The sequence below is a fragment of the Heterocephalus glaber genome, unplaced genomic scaffold (genome assembly GCF_053883595.1).
Source record: "Heterocephalus glaber isolate CG9 unplaced genomic scaffold, H.glaber_assembly_v1.0 deba00001577, whole genome shotgun sequence".
Taxonomy (NCBI): Eukaryota; Metazoa; Chordata; class Mammalia; order Rodentia; family Bathyergidae; genus Heterocephalus; species Heterocephalus glaber.
This window is the reverse complement of record NW_028258358.1, coordinates 23117124-23141939: the sequence shown is the minus strand read 5'-3', so window position 1 is coordinate 23141939 and position 24816 is coordinate 23117124. Positions and strand designations below refer to the sequence as shown.

The 24816-nt window shown below is 34.4% G+C and overlaps 1 long non-coding RNA gene across 1 annotated transcript in view; it reads right to left on the bottom strand.

The window, feature by feature from the left end:
- Window positions 1-24816, bottom strand: part of LOC110344034 (uncharacterized) — a 56520-nt gene that overhangs the window by 26002 nt on the left and 5702 nt on the right. Inside the window, exon 2 of the long non-coding RNA XR_002386307.2 lies at window positions 17512-17617. This is a non-coding gene — a long non-coding RNA (uncharacterized LOC110344034). The remainder of the gene's footprint in view (window positions 1-17511; window positions 17618-24816) is intronic.

Sequence of the window (24816 nt, the reverse complement as noted above, 5' to 3'; positions counted from 1 at the left end):
TCTATTAAAGATAAATTATTTGGTTGATTGTATCTCCAAGTTATTATTTCCTATCAATAAAAGTATCAAAAATTTATGTTATAAAAATATTAAATGAAATTTAATGTATTTTATTTTTGAAAATACCTTTGTACAAATAGATGCTGTCATTATTTTTAATCCTTAAACATATACTTGTTGAACATACTTAATGTTTAGAAGGTATTTATTGAATTTTATTCTTATTTTATTATATTCTTGTTCAATACAGTCAGTCCCTGATTTACAATGTTCATGAGTTAGATTCTAAATTTGACAAAGTTATAAACCTTTAACACAAATACACAATCAATATTGCTTCGGCTTCCTAGCAGTCACCTCCACATCACCACTGCTCTTCTTCTTGCTTCCAGAGATCCTTGGCTCTCCCTGAGCACTGTGCTATTGTACACTATCATACTGCACAGCAGCACAACTGTGACAATGCCTAGCAGATGTGAGCTACTTCCAAGATTAGTTTGCTTCTACAAATATTCAGAAGGCACGGTGTGTTCATATCTGTGAAAGTTCGCAACTTGAATTTGATCCAGATGTAACTCAGTAACAGAGTGACCCTGGGTTCATTCTCTAGTATGAGAAAATCTCTCACTATATATATTTCCTTAACCTGACATTGAATGTATATTTGGCAAATTATTGTACTAAATTTAAATATGAAACATTAAAACACGTGGTCAAAGAATCTACCTCATAAAAAATTTGAATGTGGTAATAGAAAACTGAATTCTTGTCTTAAGAACTTCTAGAAACTACATGAATTATTTTTATTTGAAATCACCAAAATATTTATATTCATCTGTACATATTATAAATGTTTAGCTTGCCCACTAAATTAGGAGATATTTGTGATTTTTTCCTGAATGCTAAAAACTGAAAGCGGGCTCTTCAACCATCAAACAGACAAGTACATAAAATTACAAGACTGAATATGTAAAAATTAATTTATTAACTTAGGTTTTGGTTGTCCTTAAATCATAGCCCAACTGTAGTAGAAAAAGTGGGTGTGCTGGTAGATTGGATATAGGTTTTAGTACATAAATAAATAGTTGTTTAAACCAAAGTATTAACTTTTTATTAAGAATAAGAAAATAATAGGAAATTTATGTTTTGATGTATGTACTCAACACTCATATTGATTGCAAGTGTTTAAAGCAAAATCTATTCTTCATCTCATAGTACTATTTCGAAAACATCATTTTTCAAGAGCATTCAAACTGAACATATTAGTAATACACTTTCCACATTCAACCTGGATTAGTTTATTGAAGTTACCTCCTCTACTTTCCCACTGCCCAATTCAACTTCAATCTATTTTTCCAGCAGAAATACATAGGAATAAAAATTTGTTTTGTGACCATTTTTTTTGCAAGAATAATGAATATCAAAGTCACTTTACATTTTAAAGATATACATAGAGTGTCTGAAATCAAACTATTACCATAAAATATAGACAGTAAAGTCATTTTTATGACCTATGATAAAAGAAAGAAAAATAACAAGAAATTTCATTCTTTTTCTCCTTAGTTGACTCATACAGACTCCATATTCCCTTAACAAAACCCCCAGACTCTCTAACCCATAAAACTACTTAGCATGTATTTCACATGTAAAAGAAATAAGTAAGTAACATATTGACCATATGTTTTTATTTGGAGTTAGATAAATGCTTGTAAAATATTTATTCATATGAATTTTTCTTAAAATTCCATGTAAAGGTAAAACTTGTGTCTTTGTAACATGTAAATAAGGCATATGATGTGCTAGAAAATATTAAGCAATTTATTTCTTTTCTTTTATATTTCATGACATATCTTTTACTGTGACAAATTTGGAAAGCAGTTTGGAGGCATTTCACTGACTATCTTATCAGTCTCACAGAGCTTGACAATAGCAAAAAGGATTTTCCTCTGCTCATTTTTTCCTCAAAATCATTAGCAGGATAAAAGTCAGAAATCAATTAATGGAAAAAATATTCTTCAAAAGCAATACTGTATATTTGACATTTCTCCATGACAGATATGAAAAAATAAATTCTAGTTTATTAAAATTTATTTGAATACATATTTAGAGTTTGTTCCAGGTGATCTTCTAGTTTTGAATCTTAAATCCATTGCTTAAATGAGCAGATTGTAAGCATGCTCTTTAACTGTATGCTTTAAACATGGTGTTTAATCTCCAAATTTAAAAAAATTAGAAACTTCGGTGGAAAAGAGTGGTGAACAGTGGAGAGACAGCCTCTCCAAGATTTGGTGTCCAGGGGTTGGAATATAGCAATGTGAGGAAGAGAAGGAGGGTAGTGGGTCCCCAGGAACCAGCAGGAGTCTGAAGTGAGAATTGAAGCCCATGGAAAGAGCAGAGAGACAGAGACCTCACAAAGAAGGAAGTGGTTAGCCTGAGCCCTGACCGTTTGGGAGGGGGGCTGACCCTCCAGACACAGTGACTACTGGCAACCCCAGGGGCCTCTACAGTGAGATGCACCAGTGCAGCAGAGTGTGGACACAGTGGACTGCAGTGACTGACCTTGCACTTGCCAGGCAGGTGCAGAGCTGCTGAGCTACATCCTCAACCCCAGAATTATCTCCTAATTCAAAGAAAATCTGAACATAAGGGAAGTATGCAAATCTGGCCACTGTGACTTTCATCTTCTTCAGATGCACTTCCAGCCACAGCTTCAATATATTCTCATCCTGTGCAATGACTTTCACTGCCCAGGCCTGTCTGACAGCCTATAATATTTCTACCTAATTTGGCTGTGTATATAACACAGGAAAGGGATATTGGCTGGTAGCCATCTTGTGAGGGCCCAACTGAGATTGGAACTCAGAGCAGCTAAGGGCTGGCTCTGTCTGGGTGGGGTGGAACCAAGTTCAAGTCATCAGGAGGTCAAGGAGCAAAGTTCAAGCTGGCAGGAAGCACATGAAGTGCTACAGGCTTAACAAAATGAGTTCCAGCCTCACAGCCAGAAATCTGGCTGAACTCCATGAAACTAAAGGGGCAGGCTTGCTGGGATTATTCTCTACCTCGCTATAAATCTATAGTTGGTTTTCTGGGATTAATTGACATTGATCTGGGCTCTTTCTGACCACTCTGTCTACCAGTGACAGCAGAGATACCCCCTGAAGTGGACAATTTTTCTTGATATTTTTCTTTTTCTTGTTTGTTTATATTTTTACATGAATATGAACATTGTTTCTAGTTTTCTTGTTGTTGTTTTGCTTTTATTTCTTCCTTCTTTGTTTTCCTCCTGTCTTCTTCACCAGTTTCTCAAAGTTTTTGTAAATTTCCTTTGTCTTCCATCCTTGTTTCTAATGTCTTTCTCTTCTTCTTCTCTATTTCTCCCCCTAATCCATTTTAAATTTTCTCCCCTTAGGGTAGAATCACCATATTGAAAGCATATTATTTTCTGTATACCATTTTCTGGTTTGTTTTAGATTTTGCTATATAAGCACAAATATAGTTCATATAGTTAAAGGTAGCAAATTAATAGTTACCACAGTTTTATTTTAGGCTGTGTTTGATGCTATTGTTATTGCTAATTGTACTACTTTAAGCAAAGTGACATAACTGTTCTGATAGTTGTTTTTCCTGGAATGCCAAGACTGAGATTGCCTAAGGGTCATAAATAATAGTATAGGCCAGTGCCAAAGAACCAGGGTCTAGGCTAAATAGACAGCAACTTCTCATCCCCAATAAATGGAAGAGATCTTGCAACAGACTCAAAACTCAAAAGCCAGCTACACATGGAAGACATCTCTGAGAAGTAGTCGTTCCCCAAGAGTTCGCAATACTAGGACTAATGCTACCTGGCATAAGCAATTTGTAAGCATCAAACCAGGAATTAAACTAAAGAAAAAAAAGAAAAGAAAATGGAAGACACTTAAGCAAGCTGAAACTCCAGATTTCTAGCTCATGAAAGGCAAACTCAGAGGGCAATGAAGTGGAATAAACTCAAAACCATCTACCTGGACTCTCAGGAATGATAACAGTGACAAAGAACAATGAGGCTCTAGAAAAATTCAAATCAAAATTAATTTCTGAGTTAACTACAGAGATGATAATAATAATGAATGGCATGTTTAGCGACTTTAGAGCAGCTACAGATAAACGAATAGAAGACCTTAGGAAAATGATGGAAACCATGAACACTCAACATAGGAAAAAATGGAATCCATGAAACAGATTCAAACAGATATCTGGGAGATTAAAAATTCATTGAAAGTATTTGGAGCAGAATGAGCCAGTGTGAGGACAGGCTATCAGATATCAAAGACAGGATTGTGCTTAGTGATCATGAAAAGAAAGACTTCTTAAAAGTAGCAGGGGAGCATGAAAAATAAATCCAACAGCTGCTAGAATATACAAAGAATTACAAAAGATTGATCAGATTCAATGAAAACCAGCAGATAACACAAATGACATAAAAAAAAATCCTGTTCAGGGAAGTAATGGCAGAAAGCTTCCCAAGCACAGAAAAAAGAATTTGACATACATATAAATGAGTCATATAGAACTCCAACTAGCCATGATCAAAAAAATCTACCATTCTTGTTGTCTTTGCTTCCTTGTGTGTGCCATGTTGTTTCTCCTCTGTGATGCCGGTTTGCCATCCCTGTCTTGGAGACAGCTGACTATGGACTGAAACCTCTACAAACTGTAAGTAAAATAAACCCTTTTACTTTAAGTATTGAGTATTTTGTCTCAGCAACAAGAGAAAAGAAACTAATAGAAATTTGGTAGCAGAGAAGTGGGGTCATTGATGGGACATTACCTGACCATGTGGCTCAAGAACGTTTGGAACTGGCTTGTGGGAGGAGGAAGAGTTAGAAAAGACTTTGGGATACTGGCTTAGAGGTAGAGATGGAATGACAGGTTTTTCTGTATGGGAGATTCTGGTCAAAAGACCAGAAAGCTGGTAGAGACCAGGCTCAGAAGGTGTCTGCTGAGGACTGCATTGGTTGTTGGACTCCAGATTATGTGTGTTATGGCTTGACGGAAAGTTTATCTGCATTTTTATCATGTCCAGAGACTTTACCTGAGACTGAGATTAAGGGAGGCAGACTAATTTATCTTGCAGAAGAAATTTCAAGGCAGTCAAATACTGAAGTGGTGGCATGGCTGCTGTTGGGGAATTTTAGCCATATCTATTTTGAGTATCAACAGCAAATTGCCCAGCATAATGATTTAAAACAGTGTGAGTTTGGCCAGAAAGGAAGCTCCAGTAAAGCTCTGAACTGCAAAGAAAAAGTAGAGATCTTCATTTCTGATAAGGAACAGAATAGAAAAATTGGCCTAAGGGCATCAGAAAAAGCAGCAAGACTCCAGCCATTGCAGCCTCAAAGTTGCAAAAGTGAAAGAATTTGGTTTGAGAAGGGAGGCCCAGAGCACCATGTTCCAGAACAGCGGTGCCCGCACCATGTTCCAGAATGGCAGCAGCCTAGAGAATTTGTTCCTTGGAATTAGATTCCGTGCTCAGCCATCAAGACACTCAACCCCTACAGCCAAGAGAGAGGGAAGGCTTGCTACTACTGCTCCCACTGGCAGTAGATCTTGGCATCATCCACATGGTGCTGGTATTTGCTGCATGCAGAATGGAAGAGTTGTGGGATCAGGAAGGCTTCCAGCCAGATTTCAGAAGAAGGCCCGCTGGACCAGGCTGTGTGTCCCTGGAAGGGCAGTGTTTGAAGCTGTGAGTATGAGGGTGAAGGTGCAGTGGTGATCCCAAAAATTTGGAGAAGCCAGGAGCATGCATTGTTTGAGGCAAGCTGCAAGGAGGCAGCAGAATTGCCCCAAGAGAGAAGCTATGGGAGCTACAACCATCTGCCGTGCCATAGAGGTGGAGCCACCCAAGCCCTTTGGAGTTCACAACTTGCCACAGGTTCCTGGGAATGCCAGAAGTGAAACTGTGGGATTTAATGTTTGGTCTGCTGGATTTTGTTCTTAGTTTAGTCCCATTCCTTTGTATACCCTTGCCTGTCACTTTTGAAATAGAAATGTCTATCTTATGCCATTGGAAAACAAATTAGAAACAATGAAATTACATATAATTAATTACATTGCAAGTTAAAATTCAACAGATTTTATTTCCAGTGCAGTGTTCTTATTGCTTTCTAGTACTTTAAAGTGACTGCATATTCTTTATTTTGAAATTTTAAAAAAATCTAATGTATTTTCTTCTGAGGTTCTAAACACTAACAAGTGGAAAGAAGAATGTTTAATGGCTATGTGAAACCCTTTCTCAAGCTTAGAGTTAGAACAGAAACATTAATGAAACTTACTACTAAAAATGTGACTGAAAATTGAGGCAGGGTTAACATTATACTGAAACAATAAAGTCTAAGATAAAATAGTAGACAGTTTAGAAAGAATGAAATACATGAAATAATTATATAAATATATGAAAATAAAATTTTTCATTTAGTGTAACATTAAGTTTAGTGAAATCATAAATTATTCCATTAATCTAGTTAGTAAAAATGAAAACATTTTAAACAATTTAACATGGAAACATTTAAAATAATTTATAGGTGAGAAACTAATTAGTAGGCAGACACCGAAATATGCGTATTGCACATACTTCATTCAAAAAGCATTCTGTCTATAGAATGGTTGGGAAAAACTGGGAGAAGAACAGAGAAGCAATGAACTCTACGGATCACTCTGTTTTCTCCACCAGGAACCCTGTCACTGAGCTACTTGACACACTTCACATGTAGAAAGTCTACCTGTCAGACAGACACCTCTCCTCTGTATATCTCATTCACTCGTCCACAATGCTGGCTTACTGGTTGTTCCCCTAGTGGATGAGTGCAAGTGCGTAATGTAGACAGCCACCTTGAATGTGTACAACTGAGAGAAGGCACATAAATTTGACCATTTGTCAAATTTCCCTAAAGCATTCCCCTCCCCCTTAGGAAAGTAAATTTTAAGGTCTCAGCCTCTGGCCTGGCTTTGCAGGAAAGAAAGAAATAATACAATCTTAAAAATTCACACCCAAGAACAATCAAGAGTTGTGTAGTAAGGATATCTAAAGAAAAGTTCCAAGAGATTCTTAGAGTCACTAGCTGTGTTGTCCATTTCTTCCCTGCAGCAATTCAGGAAGGAGAATAGAGCTTTTCAAATGCAAGGAAAGCAACACACTGCATCAAAGAACACACACACACACACACACACACACACACAAATCAATGAACTATGCCATGACCATGACCCAAAGAAGAGAGTAATATCTCTAGAATGAAGTCCAAATAATTGGAGATGTATAAGTTCCTTGAGAAAGAATTCAAAATTATTTTTTAAAGATACTCATTAAACTACAAAAGGACACAGACAAATGAAATAAAGGTGCATGCATAAAATGAGAAGTTCAATGAAGAAGTAGAAATCATTGAAAAGAACCAAATAGAAGGCCGGGGATATAGCTCAGTGGTTCTGCCACCTGCCTTGCAAGTGCAAGTTCCCGAGTTCATTCCCCAGTACCAACAACAACAACAAAATAAAAACAAAAACCCAAAACAAAAACAACCCCCCCCCAAAAAAAGAACCAAATAGAAATTTTGGAGCTGAGGAATATAATGAATTTAATAAAAACAAAAATAAATCTGTGGAAACATTTAAATAGCCATTACTTTTTTCTAGAAAAAAACATACAAATAGACAAAGGAAGCAGTGCTCTACACAATAATCGTGAAAAAATTCAAAGCAAGTTCACAGTAAGTTATCATATCACTTATTAGGAAGGTTATGATTAAAAACAAAGTTAGAAGTCTTAGTAATGAAGATGTGAAGGGAATATTTACACATTATTAGTGGGAATATAAATGGGGAAAGTATTTTCAGAATATATCATAGTGATTCCTCAGAAAAATTAAAATTGTAACTAATATTTTATCTATTAATATATACATGATATATATAGATGTATTATATATGAAATTATTATCTTGAGAAGATATGTGCAGCACCCTCATGTTTTATAATAATTAAGATATGCTATTCACTGAAATCTAGGCACAGAGGAATAGATAAAAAAATGTGGCACACAAACCATACACATGTGGGGATTCTTTGATTTGCAATGGCAGCAATAATATGAATGAACCTGGAGGACATTATGTTAAGTGGAAAAAGACGGCCACAGGAAGAAAAATACCACATAATTTCACTTCTATAAAGAGTGTAAAATGCTTACTTCACAGAAGCATAGAGTGGTATGGTAGCTACAAGTGGCTGAGGATTAGGAAGCTGTTGAAAAGTATAAACTTATGAGATGTGTAGGTCCTGAATACCTAATATACAATAGTCACATTATAGTTAATAATTGTAAATGTAATTAATAATAATGCATGGCACAGATAATATTTGCTGAAAGAGTACTTCTTATGTATTTTGGCCTAGTACAAATATAGAGAAAGTAAGTGACTCTGGGAGGTAATGGAGATGTCCTTCAGCTTATTGTGGTGATTATTTCACAATGTATGTGATCCCAAGCCATCTCTTTGTGCCCTGTAAACATATATAATTTTTACTTGTCAGTTATACAATAATAAAGCCAGGAAAAAGTCCCTAAAGAATTAAAAGAATCATAACACAGTGACATATGTGCACAAATATTTATAGCAGCATAGTTTGTAATAGCTAAAACTTGGAAATAGCTCAATTGCCCATCAACTGAAGAGTTGGTAAAGATGTCTTTTTTTATAAAATTGAGTAATACTCAGCCATTAAGAATGAGAAACTAATTCCACTGCCTTCTTTCCTATGAGAAAATGAAAAAATGCAAACAAAGTCTTTGTAAATAGTGAGCAGTTGAGGGGTTGAAGGGAGGGCAGGGGAAGGCGGAAAAAATTAAGAACCAAGAGAGTATGTAAAGGTGCATATCTCCGGTGATGAATGTCATTATATTGTACACCTAAAATATACCAATAAAAGGATATACAAAAAAAGAATGAGAAACTAGTGATATTTATTTCTAAGTAGTTGCACATTGAGGCCATACTCTTAAGTGAATTAATAGGAAACACACGTATAAATACTGAATAGTTTCTGTGGTGTGAAAAAATAAAAGTGTAAATAAGGATCCAAATGTATAATTGATAGTGTAATAGGAAGAAAAGGTCTAAAGGAATAGGGGAAGGGGTAGGGGTAGGGGAAAGGAAACATAGAAAAAGAAAATATATGAGAAAAGGAAAAAAATGGAAACAAATTTTTTGTAAATAGGGAAGGATGGAGGGGGTGAAGGGAGGGCAGGGAAATGGGGAAAAAATAAGAACCAAGATACATTATGTAAAGGTACAAGATGCCAATGATGACTGTAACTGTAGTTTATACCTAAAATGTACAATGAACTTAATGGAAATAAAATACTCCATCTTAGGATCATTTCCTGTCATTCCTTGAAAGCCTCATACCAAAAATATTTAACTTCCTACTTCTTTCCAAATAAAACACAAAACTTTTAGCTGGTATGTGTACATAAATCATATTAAATTATAATTTCCAGAAAATGTTTTTTTCTTCTCCAATCCCTAGCACAAACATCTTTCTACATCATGAATTTAAATCCTATTTTTGTTTCCATTAGAATTTGGTTAAGATATTACCTTCCTAAACAATGGCTCTTATATATGGAAACACATACATCATAATCTAAACTGGCTCTCTTTCATATGTACACACACATCACACTTTATTTTCCACTATCCCTGAATAGTATATTCTGGTTTCTTCTCTATTAGTGTAATAGACAACATAATGTATGAGCACACTGTCCTTGTACATATTTAATATTTATCATGATCTCTATTAAGTAAAACTCAGCAAATAAACATTAATACAACAGTTAGTACAACTTGAAAAATCTGAAGATTTTGAGGAGAATGTAGTATTGATTCTAGGGCTATCTCCCCATATAACTCCACAAAATAGATCAATTAGGATAGCAAGCCAAAAACTTCAAGACAACATAAAAACCTAAAGTGATAAGGTTTTCACTGGAGTTCACAAAACTTTGATAGAGAAGAAACAAACATATCCTAGGTGTTGGAAAACATTCTAATTGGCAACTGGAGAACACAAATGATGAGTCTGAATATTACAGTAAAAAAAAGTAATAATGCACCTATTAAATTGCATAAAAGGACTCACAAAGTGTTGGTCACAGGGTAATTCTGTGGGCTCTAATAACTCATGAAATTAGCCAACTAAACCTCTCAGCCAAAATCTCATAACAAGGAGAAGTCCTTGTATGAATGTTGAAATAGAGCAGGAATAGAAAACTGAACCAAAGTTTTAGCTAAAAGAGGAAAAATTTGTAAAGCAGTTTACAGCTATCTTGATCTATTCTCTTCTTTCTGCGTACAGAAGAAAAGTCACTCAAACTTGAAGACAGAGGAAAAAATTGCATTTTACCTAAAACTATTGAAGAAAACCAAGAAAAATTATTAAAGAAAATTGTATAATTTTATAATTATAAAATTATAATTCACTGAGAGAAATGACAATATAAACTTAAAGAAAATGATTAATCTTTTTGAATAAGTCAAACATAATCTATTCAATGAGAGATGGCATAAAATTACTTTCCAAAATGATGCAATTAGAAAAAGTGACAATTTAAAAATAGAGCTCTCAAATGCAGATGAGTATTTTTAACCACTGTTACTTTATTATTATTTCCTTCTATTTTTTGTCATTCTGATACCTTTTCACATTTACACTGATTGGTATGCTTTCAACATCATTCTATCACAGAATTTTCTATCTCAGTTTTAAAATTACTAAAGGCATACATCTAGGAATAAATTTGGCTCTTCTCTGGCCTACTCTCTTCTTTCAATACCACCTTCTCTATGTGTATCTCCCCTAAACTATTTTAATATGTATAGTTACCCACAACCACTTATGTTCTGATGTCCAAGATTTTAGAACCCTGAGATTGCTCCCTTTGTTTAGATTGCTTTCTCTCTCCTGATTGACATATATGTATCATAAAAATCTTGTCACTGTATCAGAAAAAGAAATTTTTCCAATTTGCCTGTATGTTTAGTCCAGCCCCTGGTTAAATATTGATGTCCCATTTTTCAGACCACTATGCTGGCAATTATAAAGCGTTTATGCAACAGGACCCACAGAGGCAAGCTGCCTGCCTCCCATTAGGCCCAACAAGGGGATTTTGTTTTACTTGGGCCTGGTTATCCTTTCACTTAGTCGCATTTTTATCCCTAGCACTTTTGTTATACTTTTTGATGAGCCCAAGAATACCTCTCTGACTCACCTCTACATTCACATATTTCTCTATCTTCTTTTCAACTTTCCTTCCCACAGTTCCCAGCCTAGCTTCAGGGATATGGTTCAGGAACCTTCCCCTCTCCATGATTTTCCAGACCCTTCATTAGCTGCTCTTTGTCATATTGCCTTGAGTATCAAAGCACAGACCAACAATCCCAATGTAACCTCCTGTAGCATCAATTTAAATACTTAAAACATAAATTATCCCAGTTTGTGTTTCCCAGAAGACTACAGTAGTTCTTCCCAGTAATGTCCCTGGGAATGGGAAGATACTAATGTGGTCACCTTCCCAGGGTCAGCCCTACCATAGAGTGATTATGTGGATCTTCTGAAGAGCACATGGAGAATAATGAACTCATGCCACATTCAGGCAGGAACTGGACTTGCCTGAAACGGCAATAAGAACTATCAGTTCAAGCTGCTACCCAAGGAGTCAGGGCAGGGTGGTGCCTCTCCTTCCCATCATTCATTTCCAATTCAGAGTTGCTCAGTGATTCCATGTGCCTCCAAAATTACTTCACACAGCATACATAAATGACAAATTATTGTGACTTGAGGAAAGCAATCTACCTAGAATTTGGAGAGATAAATGGATACAAAATCTAGTCATGGGTCATAAAACTCCATACTGCTGAATATTTCACTACCTAGCCTGAGAGGCTAACTTGATTCCTGTTTCCCTGAGTTGTAATTGTACCTCCATTTTGCTCAATTGTTGAAATTAACTTTCAAAATATTCTTCATGTAACTACAAAAATGAAAAATATGTAAAACTCAAACTGACTTGATGTAATAGATGACCAAGGGTACAGGGAAAGACTACCAATGACAAAAATTCATATGCTAGCATTTACTTTTAGAATTGTAAGATGGACAATTATCTTTCACTATATGTGTCTGTATCTTATCCTGACAACAACTTTTTAGGCAGCATGCATCAAGATTTTCTTCCTTATTCTGCCATTAATATAGAATTGTTTTTTTAGATTAATTTCAATTACAATGTGATAATTACCTTTATGTGTCAACTTAACTGAACTAGGAACTATCCAGATATTGAGTGAACTATTTTCTTGGTGTTTCCTTGAGAGTGCTTTATGGATGGTAACGATATTCAGTTGGTAGAATAAAGAAAGCAGATTGACATCACTAACGTAAGGGGGCCTCAGCCAATCAACTGAGGCCCCAAAGAGCACAAAATGGCTGATCTCCCTCCAAGAAGAAGAGAATGCTTCTGCCCTACTGCCTTCAAATTAAGCCATTGGCTTTTTTCTATGTTCAGACTCAGACTGAAATATTCATACTTTCTTAGTCTCAGGATTCTCAGACTTCCAATGAGAATCACAGAATTTACTTTCATGGTTTTAATACCTTTGTCCTTGGATGGAGAGCACACCACTGGCTCTCCTGGGTCTCTAGCTTGCCAAGTCAGGCTGTACATGTTAGCATTTTTTGGCCTCCATAATTGTTTGAGCTAATTCCTGTATATTACACATAAACATATACCATCTTGGTTCTGTTCTGCTGAAGATCCTTGAGTAATACATACAACATAACTTTTAACTTCCTGAAGAGTTATACAAATTATTTAGTGTTCTGTTCTGAGTTGACATTAATATATAGAAATATACATGATATGATCTTTCTTAATTGCTATCAAATTAAAATGACTAAATATTCACTTAAAATATTTATTTTTATTTTTTTCACAAAACTCCCTGATAAAATACAGGAAGTATGAGGTTTCTAAGAAGATTAAAAACATCATACATAGGGGTTTGGGTATGGAATCAATTATGAAGTAAATAATTTTAATTTCCAAGAGTCAGTTTATTAAAAGCCTCATAATTAGATGAAATACAAAGCCTGAAAAGAGAGACTATTATACATAAATTAAATGCTAGAACATTTACATGAAAATAATAACTATTGTCATCATTATTATTTTGAGTCACAAACAATCTAGACATCTAATACAACAAACAATTATATATGGTCTTTCAACATAAAGCTCATGCCCTAAAGTAGACATGGCTATCTGCTGGAAATAAGATTTTGTAACACACTGAAAGCAGGACCCAGCAAAACAGAAAAATCAACCATAAAACACTCATTGGCTCTGTTCTCTGATCTCTGCTTTTCCTCCTTGATTGTAACAATTTTCTTGTGTTTTGAATGATGAAAGGCACAGAGGCTATGAGATTGAGCAGAGAACATTTGTGCACGTTGTATCATAAATGGTGTGAATATAGATGATCTTTTTCAAAATACACTGGAAATCTGTCCCTTACTAGAGTATAGATTGTCTTTTTCAAAATATACTAGAACTCTCTCCCTTACTTCCTACCTTACATCCCTCCCTCCCTGCCGTTCTTCCTTCCTTTCTTTTTTCCTGTCCAATTACTGAGGTTTGATTTAATAAATGAGGTTTTGATGGAAATGTTTCTTACTCCTAGATTTAGCAATGACCTCTGACAGCTTCACTGTTGCAATTGGTGTCAATATTGTTCAATTCACAAATTCTTCTCACACTCATTTTCCCCAATATTTCTATCAAATTCTGTGAATGTCAGTTTCTTCCCTTTCATATAGGTATATTACAATGTGTAGTACATATATGTCTGTCCTAATTTGCAATGTTATTGATAATTCATCCATCTTCTCTGCCTACAACAATGTTGTTAAATCCCTCAAGTGATGGAAATTTCACCACCTCCAAAAATATTTCCTAAAAAGTACACTTTATAGTATTATTCCATTACTCTATGCTCTGATAACATTAAATAAAAATCATGGTGACATTTTTTAAAAAACAGAATTGTGGTGGGAGAGATGATGAATATAAAATAATCGGTAGTGTTTTGTGTTTATTTAGGAGCAATAAAGACATTAAGCTAAAATACCTCAGAGATTTGAGAAACCTTGTGATCTTTTTTTAGAAAGGAGGAAATGAAATAAATGTCATAAATTTTATGAAATTAGATTAATATTGTGCCAGGATTTGATATAGGGTTATAATAAATGGAACTGAAATTTTATACTTACATGTGAAGGTCCCAGTCTCATTTCAACATATTTGCTAGGATAATGCAATACTGTCTACCATAATATAATACCAGCTATTCCAGACTACATGCTTGCATTTGCATATTTCTTTAGTTACATTGTATTAATTATTAATTGAATACATGGAATTAAGACCATTCCAATCAGGACTAAACTCTTATCAATCCTTCAGTTGAATTAACATACCTCAAGAGAAGTAAAATCTCATAAACTAGAATCATATTAAATAAACCTACAACTGTTATCAATGGATAAACTATGATATACTATTCATTAATAAAAAGGAAGGAACTATCAATCCATATAAATACCTGGATGAATCTATTAAATAAACTTTATAAAAAGAAGAAGAAATATATAAATATATATATATTATTTCCTTGCAAATTCTAACATTATTGAGTAAAGAAATAAAGTACAGTGGCTTCTATTATATTTCCATTATATTACTTTACAACGTCAGAAATGTTTGTAAAATATTGAATATTTTAGGATATTATATAATTTGTTAAAAATTAATCAGAGAATTTTCTCTGAATACATCCCATTCTACAGAGATAAAACATAATTTGATAGGTTAAAGACTCAGAGAATCCCTGCATTAATGATGCTTATTCATTGCAGCTATCAACTACATTATGCTATCTATTGCTAAAAAACAAACTCCCAAAAACCTAGCAGCTTAAAACTGTAATTAAGATATATCTAGTTATTCTTTGGTCCAGGCTGGTGGCAGCTAATTAACTGCTCTAGCTGATTGTTTAAGATCTTTCATAGTCTGAATAGGTACTTAAAGATCCTCTACAGGCTCAATGAGTGCCAAAAAATTCTAAACTCCTTCTGTCAAATATCTGGCACCTCTATACTTAATGTGGAGCAAATTGATCTCACTTCATGTAGTCTCTCCCGCTGTGCAACCTGGATCTTTGTTTGTGTTGCTCTGGGTTCCCAAAGGTGGATACTGCCAGGCCATGAAAAATCTAAGCCCAGTGTTGAAATAGTTTCATTTCTGCCACATCTCACTGGTCTCGAGATAAATCATCGCTATTCTGGACACAAGGGCAAAGGGGGATACGTGTGATGTATGCGATGAGAACTTTTTGGTACTCATCTCTAGAAGCTGTCTTCCAATCATTTTTAAATTTGTTCTTATTTTCAAACTTTTGGAATATAGACCATGCCCTGTGTTAAAAAAATAATTTTCAATACATTTACAATCACTTTTCTCATATTTTCATTCAAACACATTTTAATTTTTTAAATTAAATTCTTTTATTGGTACATTGTAGGTATACAACACAATTACATTTCTCATTGGGAATTGTACCTTTACATAATGCATCTTGGTTCTTATTTTTCACCCTTGCCCAGCCCTCCCTTCAACCCCTCCATTCCTCCCTATTTACAAAGATTTTGTTCCTATTTTTCCATTTCCTCATATTAATCCCATTCCCTTCTATCCTTTCCCCTAGCCCTCCCACTTTCTTCCCCTTTGCCCCTTCTCTTCCTATTTCATATTACCTATTATACATTTTAGTCCTTATTTACACTTTCAGTTTTTCACACCAGAGAAACTATTTGGTATTTATACATGTGTGTCCTATTTATTTCACTTAAGAGCATCGCCTCAATGTGCATCCACTTAGCTATAAATGTCTCTAATTTCTCATTTTTATGGCTGAGTAGTACTCCATTTTATAAAAAAAGCACATTTTCTTTATCCAGTCTCCAGTTGATGGGCATCAAATACATTTTAAAAGGCTTGCCAAAGTTCCTTACTAAATTTAAATATGGCACATTTTATTTGCACAAATGATTTTAAGATTAATTTTCAAAAAAATGTCAAAATGAAGATTACTATACTAGGTATTAGTATTATTTCATCAATATTTTAAATTCTGAATCTCCATTTAAAAGATATCATAAGCTCATTAATTTTCATGAAAATACTATATACTTTATAGCATTTATGTTAAAAGGCCTTAAAATTGACCACCTACCTTATAAAATGAGATAAATAACTGACTCCCAGTAAAATTCATGCTGTTTTTCAAAATATTCATGGTATTTTTATACTTGATAAATAATCACTGTAGAGAAAATGTTTTTATTGCTACCACTTTGAAAATAACTTTTCTTTGTATTTTATACTGCTAAAATCCATGATTAATAAATCCCTGAAATAATTCACTTACATTGAAATTTATCTTTTTTAAAACAAAAGTTAATCTTCATTATCTTTGTAAACATGAGAACATAGCACCCCACATATAATGGGAAGCTTGGTAGTAAATCCTTCTACATCAGGGAAAATAGAAAAAAAAAACAATTACAAAAACAAAATTAGCTGCTCAGTTTTATTGAATAGTGAAAAATCTCAGTTTTAGAATTCCAATATTAACAGACCTGAGAGATGCGAAGCAATGAACCCAATAGCAGTAGCCAATGACATAGGAGAAAAAAAAAAAAAAAAACAAGGAATTTTAGGGTATGAAAGCCAAAGAATGAAAGTGTCTTATGGAGGGAATGAGCACTCTGGAAAATCTCATCAATTGATCAAACTTGATGAGACCTGAAATCTGACAATCATTTTTAATCCAAAGCCATTGCTGAGCAAAATGAAGATTCCCAGTAGAATGGACACTCAGAAGCATGACTGGAGTTGCTTCTGGAGAGAGGAGGAGCTGTGATCTTCATGTGCATTATTGTCTGTAGCTGGTTTAAACCATGGATAAATATATTTGTGAGTGAGAAAAATTTAGGAATTTCACTTAGAATTTTATAATATTCAAAACTAGAATGGTACATGCTAAATTTGAGTAGGAACATGGACAGCAGAAGGATAAAAGTTGAGATACTGTGATAGTAAAATCTAAAACAACATGCAGAGAAGGAGAGGGGCCAGAGGGAAAGACACAGATAACTCGTAGAATTGTGCTGGATGACCGTGAGCAGGTGGGCAAAATTAGAAAAATGGGACAAAAATAGAACTCAATTTCTGACGTATTGATAAAGTAATGAACAGCAAGGAGGAGAAGGGCAGCAAAATCCGGAGAACGTAAACTGTATACTGAGAACGGTGAAAATCAGATGTCAGCAAGTAAAGGCCCATATGCTTACTTTTGGCTGATGCCTACTTTTGAAAGTTGTAGTGGCTCTGAGCAGTACTCATTGCTTCATGTCCTGTCAATGGCTGCATTCAGGCTACAGCAGCAGAAATGAATAGCTGTGACAGAGAGCACATGGACATAATTTTTAAAATTTATTCTAACTTGACCCCTGCAGAAAAAAAATTAGTCATCAAAACTGATTCAGTCATGAAGATACAAATGGCTGATAACATTCCAATAATCACAAAATTACAATAATCACAAAAATGTAATATACATGAATGATAAAAAATATTAATTTATTTGTAATTGGTCACATGGCTCAATTCAAACATGATTTTCCTGGAGATTTTCAAATACCATTGGAAAACAGATTTCTGACCATTAAGCAACATTTGATACTGAAAAATTGAGTAAATTATTTGACTTTGAAAAACCTGAGAATTGTAGAGATAGACTATATAGTTATCATCTTTGAAATCCCTTCAAAATCAGAATGATACTGAATATTATTGAAAATATGTGATATTTTACATGTTATCTAGTTGGGATAGAAATTAGTTGCTTCAGTCACAAACCTGGAAATCATAATTAGATCAAATTTATATGATAATGAACATTATATATAGAAAACTGCAAAAATTTAGGAGTACAGGATACATCTATAAGAAATAATTTTTACTCATATAATGAGAAGGAAATTCAGATACTTGTTGAAGTCTTTTATCATTTCCATAAATTTGTAATATGTAGGTCACATATTTTTATCTCATTTTTCATGGATAAATTTAAATACCTGCTAAGTGAATATGGAGATATATGGTCATTTCATATCATTTGCTTGTTAAGAGTCATTTGTGTAATAGCCTAATTTAGAATACAATAATTTCCTTGTTCAGATATTTTTGCATGTATTTCTTGTATTTATTGAACAGAATATGATTTATTTATATCACTGCATTAATGAGAATCATACCCCTACACTAGAAATTAAATATACTTTTATTATACTATTTAAGGGCCAGGGATTTAGCTCAGTGATGGAGCCACCTGCTTCGCAAGCACAAGGTCCTGAGTTCTATCCCTAGTACCAAAAAAAAAAGTACAATTTAAACAGTAAACAAGAATTAAACTAAGACAAAAGATAAATTTTGCAACAGAAATTTATCACAGCTAAACCTAGGGAAATAAGACATATTTAATTAGAATACTCACAATAGAGGCAGACTGAATAAAAACTTTCAAGGCATTTGACAAATTAGCAGTTAATTGTTTTAGCATTTTACAAAAATCTTTGCTCACATAATATTTGACATAAGAGACAATGTCTATCAACTTTTAAGAGTTAAGCTTCTATGATGTCTGTAGGTAATGTAGACAATAAATATTTCAAAACTATATTTGTAGAGTAAAAATAATGAGCTTTTCAATTTCATAAAGGTCTTTAAGAGAAAAAGATGACAACCTTCCAACTTGGTCCACGATCTTCAAAGTTGCCACATCAAAGGATTTATTGTACTATTCAGACTCACCCTATTAACTAGAGAAATTTCTGATGCTTTGTGGAAATGTAGACCTGAGTCATAAAAAATTTCTCAGTATACTGTAAAATCTATTCTAGGATTTATGTATTCATGGACTTTTTACTCTCTCTCATGAAACTTCTACCCAAAGGTTATTTCCTTGGCTAATATCATAATGGACAGTACCTTTTACATTCTCAGAGTAGACATATCTGCATGTTTAAAGTAAACAAATATTTGCTTACAGATGTAGTATTTATATTTGACGAAAAGTGGAAAAGAAAATCTTATAACTTATCCAGTAAACTGCAACATTACTTCTGCAATTTTATTTTAAATCAACAAGATCATAACACAAGGCAACAACGTTCAGTGATGTCACATACTTTAAAACATTAATTTTTATGTTTATTTTTGAGTAGTCAGCTGTGCCATATATTATAGACTTGATTTCTACTTGGTACTATGTTAGCTTTTAATGTCCCATTAATATGAGTTATATTTCACACTCAGTTTATAAGTTCTTGACATTTTGATTTATGGCATGATTCCTTCTGCATGCTTCACACTCATAGGAGAGGGACAAACATGGTTCTTACGTAGGCCAATGTTTCTCCCAAGGTTTGACAAACCTGCTTTGTTCATGAGTAGATTTCCTTCATTCGATGCTTAATATCTTCATTTTATTCCAACCTAGGAAAGTTTCTTGATGAAAACATATATCCCCATATTGTACCTGATAAAAATCTCACCAACCATTTCCACAAGAAAGAAAACAGTGCAGACAATTTCTCTGTTAACTTTAAGGCAAGGATTCCCCTCCTACCAGTTTCCAACAGCAAATTCCTCATACCTGTTGCCACCTTATCAGAGGTCGCTCATACTTTTAGCAGCATTGTTTTCCATGCAATTGAAGCTTTTGTTTATTTCTTTGTTTGTTTCTACCATGTTCCTCAAAGCTTTTCCAGCTTCTGCCTTTGCCCAGCCCCAAAATCATTTTCATAATTTTAGATAATTGTTAACAGAAGTACCACAGTACCTGCTACCAACAGTAACTGACACCAGTTTTGTGGGGTTTTTTGATTTTTTGTGTTTTTTTGGTATCAGGGATCAAATTCAGGACCTTCTGCTTAATAGATAGATGTCAGCACCATTCAGCTAAATTTCCAGCCCCAAATTTTTATAAGTTAAGATTTAGGCAACAAAGCATCAACAGGGTAGGTAAAATAACAGAAATATATAGTTGACATTTTATTTGCTTATTTTATTTTTTATTAACACATGTCCACAGTACCTAATGTTTTCATTCTTGTGTGGAGTTGCCCCATGTACACAACACACCTTATACAAATATGGAGGCTAAAATCCAGCATCAAGGTGTCAAACAACCCATGCTGTCCCTGAAATTTCAGGCATAGTCAGCTTTCATCCTGCAGGGCTGAACGTGCTTGTGTTATAATAAAAGCTATTTTTAGAGATGAAAGTTTTGATAGTTACGTATATTAACTATATGTTTTATGTGTGGCCCAAGGTAATGCATTTATTAGTATATGTGTGCAGTACATACTGTTAATCATAGCATTCATCATGCGGAGTTGTTACTTGTAAACAATGCCTTTCCCTCCCCTCCTCTTTCTCCCTTCTCTCTCCATCTCTTGTTCTCCTTTCTTCTTTACTTACTGTGTCTAGGAAAGCCAGACATGTACAGCCCACACTGCTTCAGGACTGACACACCTACTAAGGGAATGATGAGTTCCTGGTTTCTCTACCAGCTTCCTTAGCTTCTAGCAGCATAACTAAGCTTTATGTGTCAGTATCCCACTGATTGTGTCTGTTCTAAATTATCTCTTTGTATAAGCAAAAGTCATATAAGGACCAACCCTACACCAACTTGAACTCATCTTAACTGATTACACTCACAATGACCTATTCCCAAGTGAGATCACATTCACAGTACTGGGAATCAGGAATTCAACATACAAATGGGGCAGCACTAATAATATGCCATAACTTTAATGAGTAACATTTACTTTATAAAGATATAATTTTGATATAGTTAATAAATAGTCACAATTCTATGTTTCTATGTTTGTATGTCTCTCCTGGAGACTGTTTATTTGGTTATGGCATAGAAATGATAAAATAAGAATTGGAATAGAAGAAAATTTAATGCAATATTAATTCATATTGAGAAAAATTACAAACAATAAATTAAAGTGGTTTGTATGCCAAATGATTTTGATTTAGCATTGTTGATTTCTTGGAAGCCACAGGTTCATTTCATAAAGTGTGTTCTACCTAAGAGGTTTGTATTAAATTAAATTATAACTTCCTTCATGTTACTAGAAGTATTTCTCTAGAGTTTACTTTTTAATGTATAATTATATGCATAAAATGAATAGTTGTATTTCAAAATAAAGAAACTTTACCAAGTACAGTAATCGATGTTAGTTTTTCTATTACATGAATATAAGGAATATATAACTTTATATTACTGATAGATAGTGATTGTTAAGTTTATTATTACTTGATAGGCAATTAATGGGAAAAATCTATTGTAATTCTCCCCTATCAATTTTCTTATATATCCTTCAATAAATATAATTTCTCTACTAAGAACTTAGAGATGACTACTATGTGATCCACTGCAAATAACATAATCACATAAACTCTTATCCATATGAAAGGATTAAACTTTTATGGATACAAAGAAAAAGAAAACAAAATCATTAATTGTTTCCTTTTTCTACCTTAATTTAACAGAAACCATGACAAATTGGTCCAAGAAAAGTGACATTGTATGTTTACAGTTTACAAAGTATTTCACTCCAACTTAATCTTAAATTGCTACTCTAGTTCCTAAGAACTGCATATTTAAGAAAAATGTAATAAAGATTATAGATATAATTTCATATATTTATTCATCTGAAAAAGTTTAACTGAAATACATGAAAAAAATTAAAAGATAAAATTTCAACTGGAAAATTCAATAAATATAAATTCCAGGATTATTTCCAAATTTTTTTAGATTGTAGAATTTTAAAAAATGAAATGCATGCTTTAAATCACTGAAAAATATATAAGAACAAAAACATGACTTAGAGCTTGGCATGGTGGCACACACCTGTAATTCCAGCAGTTAAGAAGCTGAGCCAGGAGGATTATTGTGAGTTTGATGCTATCCTGGGCTACATAGTAAGTTCCAGGCCATGCTGGACTAAATAGCAAGACTCTGTCTCAAAAAACAACAAAAAAAATGAAGATGAAATATAGAAGATAATTGTGCTGGAGTAGTAGAATATGTGTGATTCCTATCATTTTTCTAATGCCTAGATTTTCTCTGATGAGACTCTAACTTTACAATCTAGAGGAAATGGAATTTTGGGCAAACAAATTGATGACTGAGCCTGCCCTGGGTATAAAAATGATAATTCCTTAGGGGAAGAAAGTAATAAAAATGGATCAGAAATTTTATTGGAAATTGTTAATTTTCTTGTATAGTATCTCAGTACATTAAATAAAACAATAGCTGATATTGTATTGTCTTTCAGTAGTTTACTTTGTTATTTACTAAAATCTTAAAGAGTTCATAAAGTATTAAGAATGACATTATAATTTGGTTGCTTTAAAAAATAAATAATTTCTAAAATCTGTAATATAAAATAATGATTAAGGAATGCCTAGGAGTTTTCCAAAAGAAGACAGTTTTGAACTCACCAGTTAGTAACAGTCTAACACCATTGCTATGAGAAAAGTATATATTTTGTTTAGATAAAAACAAAGTCAGTAGAATAAAACAGAGCTCAGGGAAAATATATAAAATGGAATTTCCAGAAATTAATATGAAAAAAATATACATTAGACACTGTTTGAAAATTTTTCTCATTAAATGGTGAAACCTAATGCAAAATCACATCACATACAAAAGTGAGTCTAAAGAGGCCCACCATTCCATTGGTGAGTACATGCAGATCTGGGGAGCAGGTGTGTGGCCCAGATCTGCATGGCTACAGGCAGATCCCAGTTGTGGGTCCACCCAGACCCCAGAGGTTCTTATGCACCCACTAAGGCCAGGTCTTGCCCAGAGAGAAGCTGCATGGGTGCTCTGGCTTTAGCCTGAGGCCTGCATTCCATTGATGAGTGCTTGTAGATCCCAGGGAGCAGCTGTGTGGCTCAGATCAGATCAGCATGACAGCAGGCAGATCCGGGCCAGGGGTCCACACCAATACCAGAGGCTCAGGCATACTTGCCCAAGTCAAAAGCCCACCCAGAAAGGGGGCTGCACAGGTGCATGGGCTTCAGCCAGAGGCCCGCCATACCATTGGCCACAGCCAGGGACCCACCTGGAGAAGTGCTGTACAGGCACACAAGCAATACCCAGAGGCTTGCCCCAATACAAATGATAAGTGTGGAGCAACCCTTGCCAAAGCCTATTCAGACAACAGGAAATGGAGTGTACAGCTCCCAAACAAAGGCCCTCCCAAACAATATCTACATAGGGGCCCCAGTGAGAGCCACACCTAGATACCATCCCAAGTGTGCACAGGCCCCAGGAAGAAGCCATCCCAGACAAGAGGTCAGCTCAGGGATCCTGAAGGCCACCACTCAGAACGCAGGAATTGGTGTACTGGTAAGCAACAAAAGCAAAGGCTGCTCAGTGGCTTCCTGAGAATTCAAGACTACTGGGGGAGCAAAAAGGTGCCTCAATAAATACACAGCATGCTGCATCTATTGAAATGAGAAGACAGGTAAATAAGTCCCAAAACCAGATTACCAGAACACCTAAGACAACCCCAAAGGACAACCAGATGGAACAATATGATACTGAACAGCCTGCACTCCCTGAACTGGCAATGAAAGAGGACCTGGAAAAAATGAAATCAGAAAATCTCAGATAATAGCAAAGATTGTGCTCATAGTACAAGATATGATTAATAAATCTAGAGCACACATAGATTAAAAAAAAACAGAGGGCCTGAGGGACATGATGGCATCACAACATAGGAAACAAATGGAATCCATAAAACAGATGCAAATAGATTTCCAGGAGATTAAAAACTCCATTGAAAGCTTACACAGCAGAATGACCCAATGTGAGAATAAAATTTCAGATATAGAAGATAGGATTGCAATTAGTGAACAGGAAAAGAAAAATTTCTTAAAAATAGTAAGGGAACACAAGAAATCAATCCAGCAGCTCCTAGATGATGCAAAGAAGAATAACATCAGAATGATTGGAGTCAATGAAGAAACAGGAAAGTGTTCAGATGACATAAAAAACTGCTCACAGAAGTAATGGCAGAAAATTTCCCAAATAGGAGAAAAGAACTTGACATGGAGATAAGTGAGGCATATAGGACTCCAACTAGCCATGATAAAAAAATCTACACATAGGGATATAATAGTTAAGATTCCAGAAACCCAACAGAAGAACAAAATTTTACAAGCAGCTAGAGAAAAGAAACAATCCACCTAAAAAGGAAAGCCCATCAAAATCACAGCAGACTTCTCAACGTAAACCCTCAAGGAAAGAAGAGCTTGGAGTTAGATTTTCATGCCCTAAAGGAAAACAGCCTCCAATCCAGATCGATGTACCCTGTAAAACTGTCATTCAAAATTGATGGTGAAATAAGATTCTTTCATGACAAACATCTACTGGGTAACTTCATGAATACCAAACCAGCACTCCAAAAAATTTTGGACAATATTCTCGGAAAAGACAATGAGGATCACAACCACAGGAAGCCCTGCAGAATTAATCCATCAGGTACGAAGACAAGAAATTCAACAAA